At 49.2% G+C, this 13747-nt stretch overlaps 1 protein-coding gene across 1 annotated transcript in view; it reads right to left on the bottom strand.

The window, feature by feature from the left end:
• Positions 1-12832, bottom strand: part of VDR (vitamin D receptor) — a 47098-nt gene extending 34266 nt beyond the window's left edge. The window contains exon 1 of the mRNA XM_063076075.1: positions 12770-12832. The gene's annotated coding sequence lies outside the window, so the exon portion shown is untranslated. The remainder of the gene's footprint in view (positions 1-12769) is intronic.
• Between the last annotated feature and the right edge of the window lie 915 nt (positions 12833-13747).

Raw genomic sequence — 13747 nt, 5'->3', positions numbered from 1 at the left:
AGGCCTCAGTCAGGACCCGCTTCCTGCCAGCCAGCCTCTCAATACCCCCCTTGCCACGTCATACCTCCCACCCCACAAGCAATTCATGTTCTGAGTACACAGAACATCCCACTGCTTTGGCTGGGGCCGTCCCCAGGCACCCCTTCCTGACCCTGCTTTAGAAATACCCCAACCCCCAGCACTGAGCCTTGGAAAGGCAGAGGTGGAAGAATGCAGCTCTGTAGAAAGCCCCTGGCTTCTAGTCCTCCAGGGCCCGCATCCCACATCACAGCCCCTGCTGGCCCTGACCCAGTCCTGACCCTGCCCTAGAAAGAAACGAGGAGGCAACATATTTCCTTCCAGTCACTGAAGCCACAACCACTGCCTCTTCTACACGTCTGCCTGTCAGCGCTCACCACAGGCACTCCATCTTCTAGCAGCTTCTATTAAACGGGCATCTGTGGGCAGAGTCTCACCTGGCACAGTCTTTTGGGGTGGTGGCTGTGGGGTGTCATGGGCAGAGCACTGGGAAGACAAGGATCAAAGTGCTTCTGAGCACGGTTTAACTCCACCACACTGATTGGACCCTCCTCGAAGTCCTGAGGGTGGTGAAGCTGAGATTCTGGGGACAAGGGCTGTACAAGAGGTGTGACCACTAAGGTCTTCCCCAGCTCTGGAAGTGTGCAGCCCCAAGACTGGAATTCCCATCATCATGAGGCCTTAAGTGAGATTCATTCACTGAGCTTTCTTCCTGGCCCCTCAGTAAGCAGGTGAGCCCCAGCACATACCCTGAGCGAGGCAATCCTGAGCCCACTCACCCTCAGATGCTAAGGAGCAGGAAGGGACAAAAGATGTGCCCCCTGATGGACCCCAGTGGAGAGTGGGAGCCTAGGAGAGAGGTCCTCCCTCAGCCAGGTGATCAAACTGGACTCTCTAATTGTTGACATCAGCTCAAGGCTCCCACTCCTTCTAGAAAGAAATGGAAAACTAAGCAAATTCCCTACAGAGGAGGAGAATATTTCTTCCAGAGTTGGCACACACAGAGTCAACCCCACACTGGGCTCCCTCTGGAGCAGAAAGGCCCTTGTGTCCGCTGGCCACTGCTGCACATGTGCATGTGCACACACCCTGTTCTTGCTGTGTTTCATTTCACCACCCTTTGACTCTGCCCGGAGAGCACCGAGCACGGTGTGACCCTGCTTCCTGCCTGTCATCTCTTTATTCTAGTGTATAACTTAGGCACAGCAATATCGTGGCCAGCCTAGGCTTTCTTTTTTCTCCACCATTCCCAACATATACCCACTTTCTTTGTCCAGAACATTCTCAACATTACTTCCTAGAAGAAGCTGAGGGGGACAGACTGAAAGTGGGGGAAAGGGGACAGGGTGTACTGTGTAAATAGAACTTATCCAAACTACTTCTTGCTGCCACTGTCTCCCCAGCTCCTCTTTACACGTGTTTTAAATATGGGTGAGAATAGTTGGAAACTACTTTCTGCAGACTACAATTTGCAAAGAAAAACCCAACAGATATCACTCATCTCAGAAAATCTCAAGATTGGAAGGTAACTAAGCACCACCTAGTCCAATCATCTTTCCTTTTTTCTTTCTTTTTTTGTTAGCTGGCTAGTAGAGGGATCCGAACTTTGACTCCATCTTAAATACCTTCTATAATATTCTAGACAAACAGTTTTCTAGCCCTGAGTATTTTTCCCGATGGAGAACTGTCTCCCACAGCAATCCATTCTCCGTAGATGGCTCTATGCACAGATGGAATAGCCCCAGTAGCTTTCAATTGTTGGTCCTAGGTCAGCTCCTTGCAGTCATATAAGATGAACCTACTAGGCCATTCACACAGGGCCTTTAAGGGAGGGTTTGGCAGGGCACCACATGGCACCATTGTGCAAATTAGAAAAAGGGGCCCATTCCTCAAGACACTTTACGTCCATCAGTCAGAAAATTGTCATGAAGAATATAAAATCTACAATGCTTATGTTGTGAAAGAGGTAGTGGGGGAGAAGAAGAGGAAGACAGCCTGGGTTGCATTTAATTTTGATTTAGACCCCATAACCTTCCCATGTATGATCCTGATTGCCACGGGAGCAGTAAGTAAGGTAGAAAGTGCAGACAGCGTCTGCTCTGCGGCCTCCGTCTGGAGAGAATGGTTTCCAGCCAGGAAAAGGGCCCATGAAAGAGTGTGAGTGGCTGCCTGTGCTCCCGCCAGACTGCGGCCTCCTCCGTCTGCAGCTCAGTTGTTTCCAGGGAGGCATCGCAGCTGTAAGAACACTTATCGGGCTTACCAAACGTATTTACTGCTGACTGAATGACGAGAAATTAAGTGGCTGGTGACCTAGCAGTTGCAGGAAGGAGTTCTCCCTGAAGGCGGTTCTTAATTAACCTTTTTGGGAACATCCATCCCTCAAGAACCTGTTATGAGTCATGGACTGATACCCTGTCCAGTGTCAGGGGTTAGTGGGTCACTCCACAAGAGCCAGGCTACATACTCCCATTCACCGAGACTCTCTGGGCCCACTGTCCTATCCCTCTTGGGAACATGAGCAGCTTCTTGGAGCCAAGCAGAACTCAGAGGTGGGAACCCATGCAGTCTCAAGCAGTGGGCAGGAGAGACATGGCTTACTTAGTGAGTTTTCCACTTCTTATCGACGATTATTCCTGCAAGCTGTTTTTTCCAGTGGAAACTCTGCCCTCAGCTTTGTCAACAAGATTTCTGGGCTGATTACTGCTCTCCAGGTAACAGGCAGGCTATGCCCTGCCACTGCTGGAAAGTGTGGGCACGAGAGTGGCCGGGGAAGCATAGAGAACCAGCCCATCATAAGCTGCAGCCAATTTCTCTGGTTTTACAGCTGGAGAAACTAAGGCCATCAGAGGGGAAGGGACCTGTCCCAGGCCACAAAGGAAGGGAATGTGCTCTGCCCTCTACCAACCTGGCCAAGTCCCAAGACCTCTAATCACCTGCCTGAGCAGCTTCCAGGGAGAGTGTGGTGTGGGTGAGAAACGGGCCCTGGGAGGGGCAGGTATTTCATTCTTCAGAGGAGGAGAGTTGTGGAGAGGCCCTGTAAGAGGCCCTGATGCAGACTGCACTGGGGCCACCCAGCACTGACTCCATCCTCACGATCAATATAGAGAAACAAAAAGCTGGGCAAGGATCACTCCCTTGCTCCTGCCTGACCAACACCAGCTCCTGGCTCCAGCCTCTGTGGCCAAAGACATGGACAAGGACTCAAGACCTTATGGGAATATTTTAGAAGTAAATGGGATATGCGTGGCCTCATCTTTCCTACTCTGGGTGGGTTTTCCTGGTATACTAGGATGGGGATACTTCTCAAGGATATCTGCTACAAGCAAAAGTTGATGGGATGAGGAGGCTATTTGTCCAGTGACTTGGAGACCAAGAAATAGAAACTGGGGCAACTCCAAAGGGAAAGCATCAAGAATACACAGAGAATAGGTCAGCACTCCTCTGGGAGCCCTGAACACTGCTATTGCTGGAGCATCTGTTGGTTAAATATGATTTTTCTCTGATTTTCTTAAAAAATCAAACAACAACAACAACAAAATAGCTTCAGGACAATAGGAGACAGTTGCTTCTTTCTTCCAAGTTATTCCCCAGCCCAGCCTTGAGTGCCCCTGTGCGCCTCTGTCTAGGTTAAGCATCTGTCTTAACGCTGGGACCCTAGCCTGAGTCCACGTAGGCTCAAGTCCACTCTTGCTCAGGCAGGCCACTTTAAGGCCCACCCTACCCCCAACCCACCCTGGCCGGGCTTCTTTTCCTTGTTTTCCTTATAGGACCAACGTGATCTCTGAATCACTCAAACTCCTCCTGCACTGTATGCAAGGTCACTATCCAAACCCCAGGTCCTGCCAGCTCTGACATATTTGGGGTCCCTGCTACCAGATCCCTTGCTTACAGCCAGCCTCCTTGGCCAGGCTGATGCGCTTGACTATCTGATCGCTGTCCAGCTTCCCCTAGAGCCCACTTCCGTTTCCTCGTCTACAAATAGGGACATGATAGTACCTGAGTCTCAAGGCTGTCGTGGGGATTAAGTGAGCTGATCTTTGAGGAGCACTCAGAAGGGTGCCTGGCACACTGTAAGCTGTAGGTACATTAGCTGTTACTATTGGAACTGTACTGTTGTCAGCACACTCACTGGCGAGTCCAGAAAAATGAGAAGAGCTGCAGACCCCAAGAGGTGCTGTAGAGAATGGAAAGCCTGCCCTCAGTCCTAAAAGCTCCACCCCAAACAAACATTGCCCAGAAAGCCACAGATTTGCTGAGCTGGGGTAAAAAAACCCAAAACAACTGACCACCCCACCCCTCTGTTGCTGTCTGTGGCTCCAAAATTCTGACTGCTTGGGATGGGGAGAAATAGATCATTCTGACCTCTCCGCCAGCAGCTGCAAATCTGGACTCTTCCTCCACAAGGGAGATAAGACCTGTGGCTCCCAAGATGTCACTGATTACTAACCCTTTCCACCCATTGTCCTTCCTCTCTCACCCAGTGTCATCTCCCCCCACTTCCCCATCATCTAGTGCTTGTCCCATATCACACATCTGTCCTCATCTCAGTGGGACTCGAAGCTCGAGAATCTTTGAGGTGCCCCCTCTGTCTGTTATCGGACGGCAGCAGCTCCTCACCTCACTCCCACCCACCACCACAGCAGCAGAAGGCAGAGGTGGGTATCAATGGGCTGGAGCCTGGAGGTGGCCAGCCATGGCCCCTCACCTAGACACCATGCTGGCTCTGGCTCAGTGGGCTCCTGGCTGCCCTAGCTCTTAGAGGCCTGGGAAGGCCATTCACTTATGCTGGGATAGATCCTAAGGGTTGAGCCAGATTCAGTGAAGGATCCCATGGTTCTGAAATAGGCAGGGCTGGAATAATTCTCCACCAGGCAACTCCAGTCCCATAAGGGGCTGATCTACCCAAAGGCACCCTCTCTATCCTCTGGGTTATTAGTTAGGACTGGACACTTCCCCAGTAGTTGTGAAGCTTCTCAGGGCCTAAGGCCAATGGGAGTTCCCGTTCCCTTGAGAGGGCAGCGGCAGTCACTCCAAGATGACACCAACTGCTTTCTGGATTCTGATTAGAATGATTTCCCCCTAAAGAGCTCTTCTAGAGCTTCTGTTTGGTCAGGCTTCTGGCCATTCATGTGCATAGATTTCCTCTTGGGGACCTCCTTGGAGGGCTAGGCAGGCTGCAGCGTTTCTTTTGGGCCTCACATTGTGGCAGGCACTGGCTCTGGCCTCTGCTGTCTTATCTTTGAAAGTGACCCCAGCCTAGTTTTAGATGCTGACGGCATGGTAAGGGCTGTACTAGAAGTTAGAGACACAGTGGTGAGAGAGACATAGACCCTGCCCTCTTGAAGCTTATAGTCTACAGGGGCAGACAAACAGGAACCTCCAATTTAGTGAGACACATGCTACCATCCAGCTAAGCACAAGGTAGAACGGGAGCATGACCCAACCTCATATTAGTGAGGAGAGAGAAGACAAGGCTCTCTCAGCCTCTCACCTGAGACAGGAAGGAGCAAAAGAGTTTCATGTGGTAGTGGAAAGTGGCGTAACGAGGTTCCAGGCAGAGGCCACTACACGTGCAAAGGCCGAGAGGCAGAAGGAAGAGGGCATGCTGAGGCAGAGAAACTAGTTCATTATGGCTGGAGCCGGGAGGGCACCGGGAAGAGACGAACCAAATGGCCACACTCATTATGAAGACCTGGAGTGAGTATATTCCATTCTTTCCTTTATCAAGTGCTTCTAGTAAACCCATTGAGTTTTGAATAACAGCAATTTAAAATTATTGTAAAGATATTTTGAAACTGAAGACTTTCAGACCCCATTCAGATTCTTATTATAACCAGAATCGACCTTGAGTGTTGTGAAGAAAATAAAAACAGGGCCTCTCTCTCACTGGCTCATTGACAAAGGTCCCCAGAGGTCAGCCAAGCAGCAGGCCATTTCTGCAGCACAGGCCAGGTCCATCACTACCATAGCCCCTCGGGGGGAAATCCTTAACCTTGGGAACCATCAGTAACTGAGCTGGAAGGGAGAAGTAGAGGAGAGAGTTCTGGAGAACTCAGCCCAGCTGAATAGGAAAAAACATGCATTGGGAGAGGAAATCAAAAGAAAGAAGAAATCGCTGAACAAGGGCAGATGGAAATTAGTGAGCAACTCAGCTGCCATATCATCAGTCCAATCCTTACTTAATTCATCAGTCTGTCCAGGGTGGCCAGATATGGATGCTGGGCACGGGCAGAGCTGAGTTACCACACAGTCCAGATGTCCAGATCTCCAGACCCGCCGCCACCAGTCCACTCAGCACACCCTGCTCTGCTGGTCGACAAGGTCACTTCCTTGCTGCCAGGAACTGCTCTCAGGAAGGGCATCAGGCACAAACACATGCTGCTCACAAACAACCTGCACCATGAACACATGTGGAAAGTCCCATGCATGTATTGGCACATGCCAATCCACACGCTGAGTCCAGAGGTTCAAACTCACTGCCAGCCAACATAACACAAGCCTCACCTTACCCTCAAAGCTACAGTAGAAGATAATGCTTTTACTCCAGCATTTTAGCAAATATCATTATGTGTCTGGAGGATTCTTTCCTGTGGCCACAAAGTGGTAGGAAATAGCTGTTTCTGTCCTAACCCACAAACCCTCTCCGAACTATAAACCCCCTTCCTCAGCTCTACCTCTGGCCATCTTCCTCTTCCTTGTCTTTCTTTGGTACCCAGGGGCAAAGATGGAACAGATTAATCCACAGAACAGCTTTCAATGAATGCGGCCTCAGGACAGAGGAGGAACTAAACCCAGAGTCTCTGGAGGAACACTCTCTTTCTCTCCTGGCAGCCGGCCATCTGCAGCCCCATGGCTGCCCTGAGCTAGGCCTGTGGACCACCTGGGCCTCTACACCAGATAACAGAATTTCCACTCCCTTCATGCAACACTCTTCGCAGCAGAGGCAATCATCCCTAGAGGAGGAATTTGATGGACAAGCTCAGCGACTGGGCTCAATTAAAGGACTTGAGGGCAAAGCCTGCTGCAGCTGGTAGTCTGGGCTCCCTATGGAGTTGCCGCCAGCCAGGCAGCCGAGGGGCAGCAGTCCTGGAGAGGAGGCCCATCACCATCCCTAGGGGGAGAGGTGTTGGCCCCTCTACCCACAGCCTCCTTTTATCCCCCACCACTTACTTTTCCCAGAACTTCCCCCGACGTGAAAAACAACTCTGCAGCCAAGCTCTTCAGTAGTCAGGATTGAAGTTTAACAGAGAAAAAAATAATTCCCTCCAGTGAGCTATTTTCTGCCCAGCTTTTGGAACAATAGCTCAGGGTGACAGGCCTCTGAAGGTGGGCATGGGGAGGAGACTGTCCATGGGCCACCCTCCACTTAGGTCCTGTCCCATGCCTACTCCACACTCTCCCTGGAGCTGGGATTTTTAGAGTCAAGGGTTTGGACTGTCTGCACCACCTGCTACCTACCACCTGTAGACTCAACGTGGGGAGTGAGCGTGGCAGGTTAGGGAAGGCCTGTGAGAGCCGGGGTTTCAATCCTCCACGGCTACTGCTGTCTCTTGGAATGGAAGAAATAAAAAGAAAACATGGCTGCTTTTCCACACCTCAATAAGGGGATTCTATACCCATTTGCCTATCTCAGAAGACTGTTTTATCACCTGAGAAAAAATACTTAGATGTGTTATAAAATATATAGCATTCTATAAAAATGTTAGCTATTCTTTTATTATTATTATTCTCCCAGCTAACAGTAGGAGGAGGAATCAGTTCAGGTATAAAGTGGAAGGCTGGGAAAAATCCTTGAAGGATTACACGGAGTATGATCCTCTCTGCTCACATGAGGCCCTCACAGCCTGGGAGAGCAGAAGTGCAGAGGGGGCTTCCCATGACACATGCTGAGTGTCAGCCACTGACGACAAAGCCTCCCAAACCTCCCAGGTGTGCCTAGAGACCCTTTCCTGGACTATTGGTTTCCTTTTGATTTCTTTCATATGACTTTTCTCCTAATGCCTATGAGAAAATACCTGACTGGGAAGACAGAGTTTGGGGAGAAGCAGAAGAGAGAGGGAGGAAGGGAAGTGGATTCATTAATGGAATATTACTATTCTGAAAGGTGTTTTTATAACTCACCAGAAAGAAAGAAACCCTCTGTATTACAAAGCTATTGTCACTTGCTGGGAGGATTGCCCATGGAGAGTGATCATTTATTCCCTCAGTAAGGAATTCTGTATAAGCAAGGGGTTTGCCCTGTGCTACTCTGTGTAACAGCCACCTTGAAAGACAGAACCTTCCAGAGGACAGAGTGGAGGACTGCAGGCTAAACCTGGCTGCGATCTGTTCGGTTTGCCCCCCACTCCCATATCAGCAACCGTGATTGCAAATTTTAAAAATTTATTGCCAGTGTTTAAAAATCGAAAGTCTGACCAGCTGTCAAAAAATAGAAATAAAAAATAAAAATAAACAAAAATAAAAATGGATAGATTCTGCTTTTGAAAAAAAAAATATCGGGATGTTCAGCTTCCTGTGAAAAAACAGTGGGCTGCAGTTCCAGCAGCAACCCTGCTGGCCTCTATGTCAGGTCCATCTCCTGGCCCATCTCAGCAGGGTTTGCACCCCTCCAGCCTCATTGATTACCCACTGGCCCTGACCCCTGAACCAGCCCACAGTGACGGAGAGCAAGGAGAAGCAGTTAGAAAACAGGCTCTGGAGGCAGCCTGCCTGGGTGGGTCCAAAGCCTGGTTTCTCTCCATCACTAGCTCTGTAACCAGAACCAATTACCTTTGCTCTCTAAGCTTCTGTTTCCTCACCTGTGAAATGAGAAAAATAACCCACCTTGTAGGTCTATGAGGATTCAGTGAGATAATGTGTGTAAAGTGCTTAGCATACGATACTGCTCAGTTAATGCTAGTGCTTGTTCTTGTGCATGACTGGTACAATAAGTGAGGAGAATTCATCCAAGTTGCAACCTAGCATTTTCAGGTGATTTAACCACACAAAGCAATCGCCCTTCAACTCTCCTTTCTAGCTCAGGGGACCTGGTGCACATACAAACATATTTTCATCCAAAAAACAACTATTGAGTATATCTGTGACGTGTTAGGTATAGTGTTGTGTGGTGACACTTCAGAGTGGGATTCAGACCTGTTCTCAGGGGCTCACAGGAGAGTGGGGGAGAATGGACACACAGTCGATAAGAGAGAGAATGGACAGACAGTCACCGCACTGTCAGGTGGGCTAAACACAAAGCTCCCCCCACCCAGCCCTGCCGAGAACCATCCAGGATCCTTGCATTCAAGGAAGATCCAGGGGTGGGTCTGACTCTTTTCTCCTCCTTCCAGGCTGCAAATCTTTCGAGGGCTTTCCTACAACACCCAACAGCGAATCAGCTCCACTTCACCTCCAGTTTCCCAGGCTGCACACCTGATTTCAACAAAGCCGGTCCGATCTCAAATGGAGTTCATTATAATGGAATTTTACCTGAGGCAGCCCATCCTCCATTTCTTAACATCATGGCACCCAAGATGTAGGTGTGCTTGCCAAATAGGCTGGGCAGAAGTAACTTCCCGCCCCTGGCAGAAGTCCGGAAATTCAGAGCTGTTTGGAACAAAGAACTCTGCCCCGAAGGTGTTTTCCAGCATCTCCCTGGCCAGCCTGGAACTGCCCCATTCACCCTCATCAGGCGCCACCTGCTGCCTCTCTCCCAGCCCTCCTCAGACGGGAAGGGGAGGGGAGAAGGCTGAGCCGAATGATCGCGATGCTGGGCGGGACCAGGCAGTGGACAAGCGAAGAAGGGGGCATACATCCTGGACCTAGAAAGATCTAAATTTAAGCTCTGGTTCTGACTCAGCAGCTCAATGACTTTGGGCAAGAATTTTACTCCTTAATCTCTTTGAACCTCAGTTTCCTCTTCTGTAAAATGGGGATAATATTACTTACCTCATAGGATTATTGAGAGACTTAAATGAGAAAATGCATGAAAAACATTTAACACAGTGCTTGCAACATAGTAAGTTATAATAACCATCTGTTACTATGATTTGCCAGCTATTATATAACATGATAACCTTACAGGGGTCAAAGGTTGGTGGAGACAGAGAAACACTGGGTGGAGTGGGGGTGGTGGGTGGCTGAGGAATAGGTGCGGCCTTGCCACTGAGCCCAGCACAGGCCTGGTAGCCAAGGTGAGGCCCAGGGCAGAGGCACTCGCCTGCCCTAGAGCTGACAAGCACAGACTGGATGGGTAATTACAGAGTTGAGGGCTGGAGTGGCCCATGCAACTGCCCAGCCAGCCACATTCTTTTGTCCCGTGGGTGGCTGGGTGGGTTGGCAGCTGACTATTTATGTGGCTACCTGGACACTGAGTATATCTAACACGTCTTTCCCCCAGCACTCCCAGGCAGGTTGTTCATCCTTGGAAGGGGAAGGAATTCTCTGAAGGCATTCTGCTCCTTTCCCCATGGCACCTCCTCTGTTCCTTCCTCTCCAACCCTCTAGATTGGACAAGACAGATGGCCAAAGAACAAGGCTGGACTTTGAACAATTGGCCAGTGGAGACTATTAAATCCCAGTCCCCCTCACCTGGAGCACTTAAATGATCAAAAAGCCCTGGACAGACGTGAATCCCATCAGTGCCCTAGCCCCATGTGCTTTGATTAGCTGACACACACATGATTCTGATACTTCCATGTCTTTTTCTCAGAATTGATGCCCAAAGAAAATATATGTTCCTCCCAATCCACTTGACAAAAATGCAATTCCATAGGTATTAATAGAGCACCTAGTCCATGCTCAACGCTGACACCAGCCTCTTGGCTGAACTGAAGAGACTGACAAGTGTTGGGGTGGATGTGGGGCCGTGGGATCTTCACCCACTGCTGGTGGAAGCCCAGAGAGGAAGGGAGGGCTTCAGCTGCATCTGGAGGCCCAGCACAGAGCTCTCCAAGTCAGGCTGCAGCATATACGGGGTCAACACATCAGTCACACACATATGCCAGAAACCAGATCCCTAGGTCAGGATGGTACAATTATTTCAGCTAAAAGGGACTGCAGAAACTCAACTAATACAACTTTTTCATTTTAGAAATGAAGTCTATGTCAAACGTGGAAAGGATGAGAGCAGTGAAAATTTTCATTCACTGCTAAAAGGAGAATTTTCTCATACAACCAATGTGGAGAACAGTTTGACACTGTATAGTAATGCCAAACATGGGGTTCCAGGTGAGAGGCGGCAATTCCATTCCTACATATGTACCCTGGAGAAACTCTTACACATGCACCAGGGGACAAGAATAACATCTTCCTAGAAGGAGCATCACATCATAATAGCCCAAACTGGAAACAACCCAAATGCCCATCACCGAGAAGGAGAATGCACACTTGGGTGGTGTGTTTCTGCAATGGGATACTACACAACGGGGCACGCTGATGAGCTGCAGCGACTTAGAAACGTGCCTTAGAAACGTGACATTGTGAAAAAGGCGTGCACCACAGAGAACATACATGGGTGTAAACTTCAAAGCTGTGTAAGAAACAATATATCATTTTGTAAAACTACATAGATTATAATTTACACAGAAAAGCAAGGGAATAAAGGGTTCAGATCCCCATACTGGCCAGCTACCCCCCCCCAAAAAAAAAAAAGAAAAAGGAAAAGCAAGGACATAACCAAACTTTACCCTGGGGTGAAGAGTGAAGAAGGGGGTTGCAAATGGGGAGAGGCAAAGGGGGCTTTTAAGGCACTGCCAATGTTCTATTCCTAACTTAGGTAGTGGGTACAGAGTGTGTTATGTTATTCTCTCATCTGTACACAAGCATATCATATGCTCTTTTGTGCATGACATATTTCAAAGTTAAAAAAATAAAATAAACCAAAAGGATTGAAGAACCTGAGTCCCCAGGAAGGTAAGTAACCTTCCCAAGTTTATCAGCTAACAAATGACAAAAAGAGAAATCACTTTTTTGGTGGCTGGCTGGTATGGGGATCCAAACCCTTGACCTTGGTGTTACCAGCACCATGCTCTCCTGTGTGAACTAACTGGCCACCAGAAAAAGAAATCAATTTACCAAATCTGAGTTAAGACAGGTGCTAGGACAGCCATTTGTGAGTTCTAAAGGGGCCTCTCACAATGACGGGTGTCTGGGCTAGGAAATCTGAAAGCAACTACAAGAGTCTACTTTTCCACTGTTAGATTCCCAGTGTCTTAAACTAGTGCCTGGCACATAGTAGGCCTCAGCCCATGTCTGCTGAATGATTGCCTGCACGTGCCTTTCAGGGGCCTACCTTGTGCCAGATACTTCCTTTACATCACCGAATCCTCCCACAATACTACAAGGAAGCTATTATTATCCCCAATTTATAGATAAGGAAACTGAGATTCGAAGAGATTAAGAAACTTGCCCAAGGTCACAAACTAGAAAGTGGTGAAGCCAGGATTTGAGCCCAAGTGTGTCTAACTCAGACTCTGTGTTTCTCCTCTTCTGCCAGGTTGCTAGCACAGCTTCTAACAGCACTACCTAAATTTCAGTCATCTACTAAGGCACCCTGGAGCCCCCGGTGAGGGGGCAGGCTGAGCATTTTCTCTTCCTCCACCTCTGTCTCCAGGTTCTGGCATTAGAGTGGCCTGAATGGCCAGGCCCAGTGCCAGCAAGCAGTGTAGAGCAGTGGTCACAGGCTGGCTTGGCCACCACGGGCAGGCTACTATCTCTCACTAAATCTCGGTTTCCCTCAAGCATACACATTGCAGAGAATAACAGTACTTACCCCGAAGAGCAGCTGTGAGGATTAAAGGAGACAAGCAAAGTGACAGGCACAGGGCCTGGCATGAAGCTCTCAGGGAAGGCTGGTGTCCATTTCTCCTTCCAGGTGGGCTAGGTTCAGGAGTCCTTAGGGGGTAGCCAGGAGGGGGAAAAGGTAGGCAAGGTGAGAATAGCTCCCCATTGGCCAATGAGACAATGGTCTCTTTTACCTTGATGTTCTTAACATATAGTGGGTTATCAATAAAGTGACTTGTTGGAAATTGAAAGAGTATTTATTTGCCTTCCAGATCACTGGTCTTATTGATTGTATGCAATCTCTCTGCACAGTGCTGCTTGTTTGCTGTTTTTAACCTGAGTAAGGTGCCCAAGACTGCCAGAGAGGCACCGAGGTCTAAAGCTGCTGGCAGAGGGAGCCTCTGGGGAGGCCAATGTCCCCAGAGTAACTTTTGGGCAAACCGAACTTGCCCTCAGGTCAACTTGTTCAAACTAGTTAGTAAGTCTAACCCTGCCACTCGCAAACATTTACTGCAGGCCTATAACATGCAAGACATGGCACTGAGTGCCTGTGCTGTCCTGGGAATACAGAGGTGGTAGAGTCCCATGGAGGTTAGGACCATGGGCTTTGATGTCCTGCAGACCTGAGTGTGAGTCTTAACTCACCCCTCACAAGCTGTGTCAGCTTGGTACATTGCTTGACCTCACTAAACCTCAGTTTCCTCATTTCTAAAGTGCACATAACCTATCTCACAAGGTAGTGATGGGTCTGGGAGGCCGTGCTTGTAGTGCACATGGCATAGCACCTGGTACCAAGTGAATGCTCAGTGAGGAGCTTTTCCTGGAGCTACAACTCCAGTGCCAGCAGGTGGCACACACTGGATGTGTCGCCAGCAAAGCCTTGGGCCTTGTGGGTGCTCTACAGGGCCTGGAATGTCACACCTTGCATAACACCTCAAAGCTTAAACGTGTCATCAGAAGGCCAGTG

Source organism: Cynocephalus volans, chromosome 12 (genome assembly GCF_027409185.1).
Source record: "Cynocephalus volans isolate mCynVol1 chromosome 12, mCynVol1.pri, whole genome shotgun sequence".
Lineage (NCBI taxonomy): Eukaryota > Metazoa > Chordata > Mammalia > Dermoptera > Cynocephalidae > Cynocephalus > Cynocephalus volans.
This window is presented reverse-complemented; position numbering and strand designations above follow the sequence as displayed.